This window comes from Micropterus dolomieu, linkage group LG22 (genome assembly GCF_021292245.1).
Source record: "Micropterus dolomieu isolate WLL.071019.BEF.003 ecotype Adirondacks linkage group LG22, ASM2129224v1, whole genome shotgun sequence".
In the NCBI taxonomy this organism is placed as follows: domain Eukaryota; kingdom Metazoa; phylum Chordata; class Actinopteri; order Centrarchiformes; family Centrarchidae; genus Micropterus; species Micropterus dolomieu.
Genome location: NC_060171.1, coordinates 1,497,496 through 1,507,441, shown reverse-complemented (window position 1 = coordinate 1,507,441; position 9,946 = coordinate 1,497,496).

Below are 9,946 nucleotides of genomic sequence, written 5' to 3'. Positions count from 1 at the left end.
TCCCCTTCTTTTCCTTCTCGTCTCCTTTCTTTCCTTCTCTTCTCTCTCTCGTCTCCTTCCTCCCCTTCTTGTCTCCTTTCTTCCCTTCCTGTCTCCTTCCTCCCCTTCTTGTCTCCTTTCTTCCCTTCCTGTCTCCTTTCTTCCCTTCTCCTTCCCTTCCTGTCTCGTTTCTTCCCTTCTCCTTCTTCTTGCATCTTTTCTTATTGTGCTAACAAACCTTTCCCAAAGCATTTTCATGTGTTAACATTTCTTGTTGCAAGCTGTTTTTCAGAACATTTTTTAACATGGTAAGCTTTAGGAGGTAAATGCTAACATGTTCACTGAGTCTTTAACCTGCGCTGGTTTCCTGAATAAGAGGATTTAACAGCCTAACTGCTCTCTTTACAGCTCGACCTCTGACCCAGACTGTTCAGGAAGTAGTAATGAGGTCACTTAATCCTTAAATTACGTCAAATCCCTCTGCTTCCCTCCTCCTAGTAGATCCACTGAATCCTAAAGTCACTCTACGTTTTCCAAACTCACAAAGACGCAAACCAGATAAGAGAGACGTAACCATCTGTGTTAACGAGATCACAATCACCTTTAATGACCAGGTATGTGAACACATACGAGGAATCTGAATCCGGTTTTACACTACTCTGTGTACATGCACAAAAAAGCCTAAACAAACAGGACGACAAGCTCAACAAAAATAGACGCAACCTACAGTGTACAAAAAAGTAAACGCAACTAAAGTTTTGCAAGACAGTGGTGTAGTGAAATAGCGCGAAGGATACTGCAATAAATACATATTTCTGTTCAGTAATTATGCAGTATCATATGTATATTATGCAAAATTGTGTATAGCGCACACAGATGTGGATTAAGTCCTGACAGCCTCCATCCTCTGATCCCGCTCATCTCTGAAGACTTCAGTCGGTGAGTGTTTCACACATTTTAGACTTAAGAGTCACTTTTCGTGCCTTTATTATTTTGTCCAGTCTTTGATTATTCCTCTGAAAATGTGTGCAGGAAGTACTCAGATCCTTAAGTAATAGTACTAATGAGTATAATCACGTTCTTAAAGTATTAAAGCAGTAAAATGGCCTTGTACAGTTAAATATTCTCTTAGAGATTATTATTCCTCATGTATTAATGTAAAGCAGGATGTTTCTGCTGTATTGGTCGATTGATTAATAACCCAGAGCCCAAAGTGACACCTTCACAACGCTTGTTGTGTCCAACTGACTCAACGTTAATGACAGAAATCCTATGTATACACTCATGAAAAAGACCTTCAACCATTAACAAAATTGTACATTTCTGACATCTTGACTAATTGATTAATCAACTAATTGTTTCAGTTGTTGTTTACTTACTGACTTTAATTGATAACCAAAAAGATTTTATGCATTTATCTAGTTTGTAAAGTAACGAGTAACTAAAGCTGTCACATAAATGTGGGCAAGTAAAGGGTGCAATATTTCCTTCTGAGGTCTGGTGGAGTACAAGTATCCTGAATTTGTAACCTACTTCCTTTCCTTCTTCTCTCCTGCCCTTCTTGTCTCCTTCTTTCCCTTCTCATCTCCTTCCTTCCCTGCATGTCTCCTTCCTCCCTTTCTTTTATCCTTCTCATTTCCTTTTTGCCATTCTCACATACTTCCTCCCCTTCTCGTCTCCTCCCTTTCTTGTCTCCTCCCCTTCTTTTATCCTTCCCTTCTTATCTTCCTCGTCCCCCTTCTTATTTCCTTCCTGTCCTTCTTGTCTCCTTCCTCCCTTTCTTGTGCCCTCCCCTGCTCCTCCCCTTCCTTCCCTGCATGTCTCCTTCCTCCCCTGCTGATTTCTTTCTTGCCATTCTGATCTCCTTCCTTCCCTACATGTATCCTTGCTCCCTTTCTTGTGTCCTCCCCTGCTTCTCTCCTGCCCTTCTTGTCTCCTTCCTCCCTTTCTTTTATCCTTTCCTTCTCGCCATTCTCACATACTTCTTTCCCTTCTCGTCTCCTCCCCTTCTCGTCTCCCTCGTCCCCTTCTCATTTCCTTCCTGTCCTTCTTGTCTCCTTCCTTCCCTTCCTTTTCGTACTAGCCCTTAACAACAGGTGTGCAGAGACAGCAGTAATTAAAGACAATAAGAAGATGGAAATGTGTTTATTAGTGAACACAATAATGAGTTAGAAGAGAAACTCCAGCGTGTGTCTTCACCATGTCTGTCCTCATCCTGAGCTCTGCTTCCATCTCTTCTTCGGCAGGTATCGACCCGCCGTGTACACGAGCGTTTCACTGTGTACTTTCTCCAACAGGCGGCAGAGTTGAAGGTGGTTTCTACGCGGGAGTCCAGCTCTGGTAAGTGATCACCTGCTGTGCATTTCTCTTTTCTTATCGTCATACAAACACATCATGTCACAGATTTTGGCACCGAAAACCAAAATAATCTCAAAAAGTGCCGAGATATTCACATTTAGGGGAGGTGACAGATTTACTCTCCAACAGTCACAACCTTTTTAGTCAAAAATTCTTCACATAAATAGTTTTTAAAAACGATATCAGAGACTACGTCGTGCGTTTAAGGCAGCAGTTAGACCTGATCTGTCAAAAAGTCAAACTTTTGCTGATTTAGATTATTTCTGTGTCTTTACAGATGATATTCTAAACTCTGGCACTTTGTAAATCTTAAAAAGTTTTAGATAGATATGAATGGAAATGGCGGAAGCACAACAAATATAACATTGATGTGGGCAGAGCTGCAGCTTCCAGAACAACAACAACAACATTTGAGTTTTCTTTAATAACTTAATATTTCTATAGGTAGCAACCCTCCAGGATGATTTAATGACACTTACTGAGTTTTGTTAATATTTTAATGTAGTTTATAAGAAATAATGTGAAATTGTTCCTTTCACCACCCAGAACCTGAGAACTCTAAAGAAAAAGCCGCTCCATCAGTGGGTGCAGCTACAGACATTTAATCTTTTCATTGGACGTTTCTAACAGCGACGTGTCTGGGAGTTAAACTGTCCTCCTGAGGTTTGCACCTTTCTACTAAAGAACCGGACATTTTCTAACACAGTTGTTCATCTTTTCTACTCAGCCGGGAGAGACACAGGCAACATGTGGCTTTCTTTCTCCTCGTCTTCGTCTGCTCACAGATTCCCTTTCTTCCACCTGAAATCAACTTAAAAATAAAACCGTAGACGACAACTCTCATTTGACGGACACCGGCTTTGAGTCCTGGCGTACTCTGCCTCTGATTGGCCCTAAGGCTACATCCAGACTGCTCGATTTTGTTTTAAAGTAAAAAACGATCTGCGTCCACACCAGCGTTTTAGCTGCGTATCCGAATTGATCGCCGTCTGTATTAAAACGTTTGAAAACGCACATCATGCGGCCGTTCACGTACACTGAGCATGTGTGTGCCGGTGTAAACAGGAAGCAGATTGTCTACTCCGCAGCTGCAGAAGATTCGGCTAAAGAAGGAAAGTTCTACTAGAGACGAACGAAGTCCGCACTAACACGCTACTTCGCAGTTAAAACCAAAACGGGGTCAGCAGCGTTTTCAGAATTTTCTGTTTTAGGTGTTCAGATTCGCCATCTGAACGGGGGGAAGAAACTTTAGTAGAAGGTCTGAGTTTTAAAAGGAAATGGAGCCTCATTCTAACCTAAACATTTGTTATGTTGAGACCTCACCAAGATATAATGCAGTTTACAAAAAAACTTTGTTATTGTTAGAAATAGTACTTTGAACAAAAGTACAACAAAGCGTTCTCTGCTGTTGGCGATGTTAGAAAATATTTAGAAGTAATAAGTTAGAGAGAAATGAGAGGACCGGTCGCTAGAACCGCCAAATTGTTTCAGAAATAAATCTACAATCACGTCTGTCAGCAGCGTAGCCTCCAACACTACCGTAACATTAAACGCCCTGCTGAGCCTACAGATGGCAGTGAAAAATAGCAAGTCTGGTCTCCGAAGAGGAAAAGTGATAAATAATAATAAAAAATAGCCCTTAAGCCCCTGATGTTTTGTTCTGTGGTGCTGCAGTGTTGTTAACAGAGGATCTGCAACACTCATGACATGAGGGAAAGATCTGACTCTCTGTTTCTCTTTTTTAATAGTCAAATATCGGCTGTTATGAACGCTGATACAGAGATATCTGCAAGTAGCTTATATCGGCCGATAACATCTGCAAAACGATAAATCGGTCGGGCTCTGGGGCTTACTTACGACATTGTGCTGCGTTTGATGTTGTATTATCCTTTTGCGCAGGCGGGTCACTTTGAGGCAGTAGACAGTTCACACTTCAGTCTGTTACAGTCAATAAAAAAAAACGGATCTCTATAGAACAAGGCCAAGTGCAGTTATATTATCATTAAACACGTTGCGCCTCACAAACTACTTCTTATGTAGATTAGTTGTTAAATGAGACCTATTATACTGCCAGTCCTATATTGTAGTTCGGTGACTCCTGTATGGCAGCTTTGCATGATTGAAAGTAAAAAAAATATATATATTTTCATGCAGGCCTTCATTTTAGCCTCTGTGTGAAACAAGCTGTAGATGCTCCTGTCTCTTTAAGCCCCGCCCTCTCAAAGCCCACTGTCTTCTGATTGGCCAAGACTTGAGGCATGTTACCAGGCTGCTGTTGTCGCTGGGCAGAACAGGCAGACTGAGCGTTGCTGTGCTGTTGCTGTGGGAGCACATGACCATATATGGATCAGCGACTCCATCTGGCTCTATTATGTATTACGGAGCCGTTGGTAGAAAAAGCAGTTTAACACCGAGCGTTCAGAACAGGAGGAAATCTGAGGTTCTTGCTCACAGGGATTTCTTATAATGCTTTAACCTCATTTTTTGAAGCTTTGGCCATGTTTAACATGAACATCCAACATGGTAACAGTGAAGATAAGTCATAAAATGTGGAAAAGCAATAATAGGTCTCCTTTAAATACTTACACCCACTAACTGCCAGGTGTAACTTTAGCTGAACAAGTCGTAGCGTTCAGCATGAGGTGAAGACACCGGCACGAGCGCCGACTCCTTTCACGTGACTGACGTTCACGTGACTGACGGACATGAAACTCATCAAGATGAACCACTGTGTTAGAAAATATCTGCTTTCTTTGATAAAAGGTACGCGATGCCCGAGGACACAAGAACTGAAGGAGAGAAGTGGACTCCGACTCCCAGGAAATGCCCAATCACAGAGCTTCACATCAGTAACGATGGTGCAACAGGTGTTTTGAACACAAATTAAAAGACAATGGCTGTGTTGGAAACAGACTAAACTGCTGTCTCAGAAGGTGTCTAACAGGACAGCGAGGCATCAAGTGCTGTTCGAAACGGCTCGAACGATCTCTTCCTGTCTCCTGAGACGCCTTCAAGCTGCCCCAGTAACGGCCAGTTTTGAAGGCAGCATTGATGCTGACTATTACCCATAAAGCAGTGCAGCTGCTGCTGCCGGAGCTTTCGAAAACTGGTCAAGATGGCGGACAAACAAGCTGAATTTGTACACAAATAGACGTTTTCAAGTTTTTTGTAGTTTTCTCGTGTCGATTTTTGAAAATCTAGCGACAACTAAACATTGAACTATAATATCAGCCGTGACTGTGACCAACCAAGTTTGTTCAGTATGATTTCTGAGGCGTCTGTTGGCCGTTTGGCTTTTCAATAGCTAGTTAGCTTATGCTAAGTCGGCGTACTGACGTCACACGTTGCCGTATGTGCTGCCCTAGAAGGCTGTTGGAAACTAATGTAAACAGAGCTGCCTTCACTTGCAAATGATGCCTTCTGAGGCAGCTGTCTGTTACGCTATCGAGACCGTTGCCTTCCGTTTCAAAGCCAATAGTGTTTTAAATTTGCGACTGCTCTGGTTGACAGCCTAAGCTCCCTCGCTTCCGCCCCACTGGAACTTATTTCGTTAAAAATACGTACGGAAGTCAACGGCGAGAGACGACTAATGTTTAGATCCCGTTTGAAATGTGTCCTGGATTACACACATGATGTTTGTCAGTTTAAGAGATAATTAAAGTTAAGAAAGTCGCAGTTTGATGTAAAACAGTTTAGTAACATTTACTTGGGGTTAGCGGCGTTTATTTCTATTTGTAGTAGCTTCGGTTATTTCTTATTTAATCATTTTAATTCTGCTTTATTCTCCACCTGTATTTAAGTGTTTACTCCCTAGCTTAACTCCATTTGCCTTCACCTCTGCTGCAAACACACCTGCTGTGGCCCCGCCTCTTTCTGTCTCTCTCTCTCTCTCTCCCTGTATGTGTCTTGCTCTGCTCTCTCTCTCCATCAGCAGTTCGTTCTGTAAAGTCGCCAAAAAGACACCGAACTTGCAATTTCCAACTGCGATTCCATTTTCAGCCGCAGGTACGCCGCACGCAGGCTTGTAAAATGACAGCCGCACTGGTGTGTTCAGCTTTATCAGGTCCGTGCTTGTAAAATATTCACCATGTCCGCGTCTTGTAACGAAACAGATCGCTTTTGGGTTTGTGCTCTTTGTAATTACGTATTTTCACAATCTTATACTTAAACAAACTGCGACTTTCTTGACTTAAACGATCTTTTAAACTGACAAACATCATGTTCGGAATTCAGGACACAATTCAAACGGGCCGCCGTTGACTACTGAACGTATTTTTTTCAAAATAAGGTCCCATGGTGGTCCACCGGAAGGGGCGGGGCTTCTTCTCCAAAGCAACAGCAGCTGAGGCTCATGGGTATTGTAGTCGGTTAGACTTAACCGCCAAACTGACAGAAAACAACGCTGCTATCTCTGAAATAATTCTAGCTGGTGGGCAGAACGTCGACTTCACTTTATCCTGGAGAGTCCTGAGTTTCCGTGTTCACTCAGGAAGCAGCAGCTCCTCCCAGCTCATCACATCCAGCAGTGTCTGCATAAAAAAACACGTTAACCTGAACTACTCACACACACCTAACGGCCAGTGTGTGTTTTACATGGAAGCACACACACCACCTACATCTCAGTTATGTTACAGCATGTTGTCGTCTCTCCAGCCTCCGGACCTCTTACACTCAAACACTTTGTCCTCAGAGGTCAGAGGTCAGTCTACTCCTTCTGTTGACTACTGGGAAGTCTCTATTGTAACCAGGTCGCAGGCGGGATCAGCTGCCGCAGTCGTCCGTCTGTCTCCTCCCGCCGCCCCGCTAAAGGGAAGTCTATGTGACTGCATATGTCCTCACTTCACTCCCTGATTGGCTTCAGCGTCAGGTTCTTGTCCTCTGATTGGCCAGCCAGCAGGGCACCTCCCCACACCTGGAGAGAGGAACAAAGAAACAAGGTTCAGGTCGAAAAAAGTTTTGAGCATTAAACACTTTATTTCCTGCATTCTGATGATTTTTTCTGCACCAATTTTTAGTGATTCATTTTATTTATGTGATTATGGTTCAGTCTTCCCTCCTCTTGTGTCTTTGTTTGGGGAAGTAACCTCTTTAAATGTGACTGTGGCTCCTTTTCACCTCAATAATAAATTATTTAATTTTAATTTAGTAATAAACTCCTGGGCCCGTATTCATTAAGATTCTAAGAATCCGCTCAGAAAACTCTTAATGGAGTAGGAGGAGGCGGGGTTGACCCCGTTGCTATGTATGATTGGTTGTTTCCAAGAAGGAAAAAAGAGTTGGTTGTCCAAGAAGGAAAAAAGAGCTTCTATTCTAAGCTTGGAAATTACATGTGTAATATTTCCTGTTTGACCGTTCTCACACACATTATATATGTGTATATAAATCCTGTTTTTATTTACCACGCTGTTAATTTCCTATAAGGTATTTGATTGGCTTAGAATGATAAAAATTGTTCCACTCTTTCCAGTTACACCGATTGCTGGCATGTCTATTTAAGTGGTGGTTTTATTGTATCAAACATGGAATCAAAACCAAGAAGGGCGAGAAAGCCCGACTGGACAGAGGAACAGTGTTTACTGTTAGCCCAGTTAGTGGATGAACACAAGGCCATTCTAAAAGGAAAATTCGGGCCGGTTGTCACAGCGCGGGGCGAGAAGCAGACGTGGGAGCGTATAGCACAAACTATTAACGGTTAATTCCCCCTGCTTGTGCGCACCAGGGAAGCCTGCTATATTCATAAATGCAGTTTTTTGAGCCTGCAAGGTGGCATTGCATTTTCCCATTTGCCAAATATCGTAATGTAGTGATTACTTTCACTTCTGGCGCTATGGCATTCCTGCGCTGTGTCGGATCAGTCACAAACATGATCCCTGCACGATCTAATCTATAGCGTCTGATTAACTCACTGTCATCCATTGTCTGCAACACGTTTCTTCTCCCTCTTCGTCTTTCTGCCATATTCTCCTCTACTAAAGAAACTCTTAAGCCTCTTAAAAGTCCTCGGCCGTGCTCCTAACAAATTTGACCTTAAGACCTCTTTTAAGGGTTAAGATGCTTTCTGAAATACTTTTTTCTTTACTAGGATTTTTTCTTTAATTGTAAGAGTAAACGCCCACATTTCTAAGAATTTTCTTAGAATTTTGTCACTAGGAGCTACTCTTTGCGTTAAGATTTTTAGCTCCTGCGTTTCAGCAGCGTTTCTGCTCGTGTTGAAAACTTTCTGCGGTCGTTTGACCGGCGCAGTTTGGGACTCCATGTCGCATGTGAAACCGAAAGTAACTGAAACACTAACTATCACAGCGTACACCGGCGTCAATCAGCTGGGCGGAGTTGATCTAATCAGTTACACATTTATGTTTCATTGCGTGAGAAAATCAATACATGGCTTGACAGCTTTTTTCCTGACGAGAAATATCTTCACAATCTCGTGGCGCCACTAATCTCGTCCTATGTGTCCGTTTAACTGAATCTTATTTCTTTTAACTTTATGTAATTTTAAATTGCTTTACTTAATGTTTTTAATTTTTGTTCAACCATGTTAAGCACTTTGTAACTCTGTTAGTGGTTTATAAATAAAGTTAGTCATGATAATCGGAGAGCTTTAGATGTGTTGGTAAATTTATTTTTTGACTTAATATTGAGCCAGGCTAGCTGTTTCCCCCTGCTCCCAGTCTTTATGCTAAGCTAAGCTAACCCCCCACTGAACGCACAGACATCAGACGGAGATCCATCAGAACATCTGACTCTCGGAGAGAAAGTTTGACTTGGATTAGGTTTCGAAGCCGGGACATGTTTTATGTAAATGAGCGCCCTCACTAACGTGTGCGTACCTCTCTCTGAGTGTCGGCTGGCTGCTCAGGAAGCTCAGCTGCTGCTCCAGACGACAAACTCTGAAGGCCAGATAGCAGGAAGACAGGACCAACAGGAAGACGCTGAGGGACACACAGACCAATAATATCATATCAGTAAACAGCATTGTACATTGTAACATGTAGAAAAGACTAGAACCAAAAAAGGTGTTCTGTCACATGGATAAATAAACATTTTTATTACATTTCTGGCACATGATGCACCTCAAAATAGCAGCCTGGAACACGTCAGCATGTAAAAGTGCTTATAGTTTTTAAGACATTTGTAGTTTCATGTGTCAAAGTGTTTCCACGTCTGCAGTTTCCATACGGGCTAGTTTAAATGAACTTCTGACCCTCTTTCTGGATTTCCAGACTTCTCCTTGAATTTTATTTATTGATTTATTGATGGTTGCGTTATTCATTTATTCTTCACATACTGTGTGTTGAATTGTCTGTTTGCCTGTAGAAAAACTGGCCAGTTTTGCCACTGACTGAAATACTCATTTAAAGGGGTTTTACAGGCACGGGAACAGAGTTCAATAAAAAGGTTTACGATAATTAATGTGTGTAAATTAAATTAAACATGTCAATATGCAAATGAATGAAAAATAAAATGGGCATCACACAGTAGAAGCTTTATTTGTATAAATAAGTCCTAAGAAGTGAAACCAGGAACAGACTATCAGACAGAAACTCCCCTGTTTACTGGGAGAAATGCCAGAATGCCAAATCATTGCAGCAAAATATGTCTTTTTTTT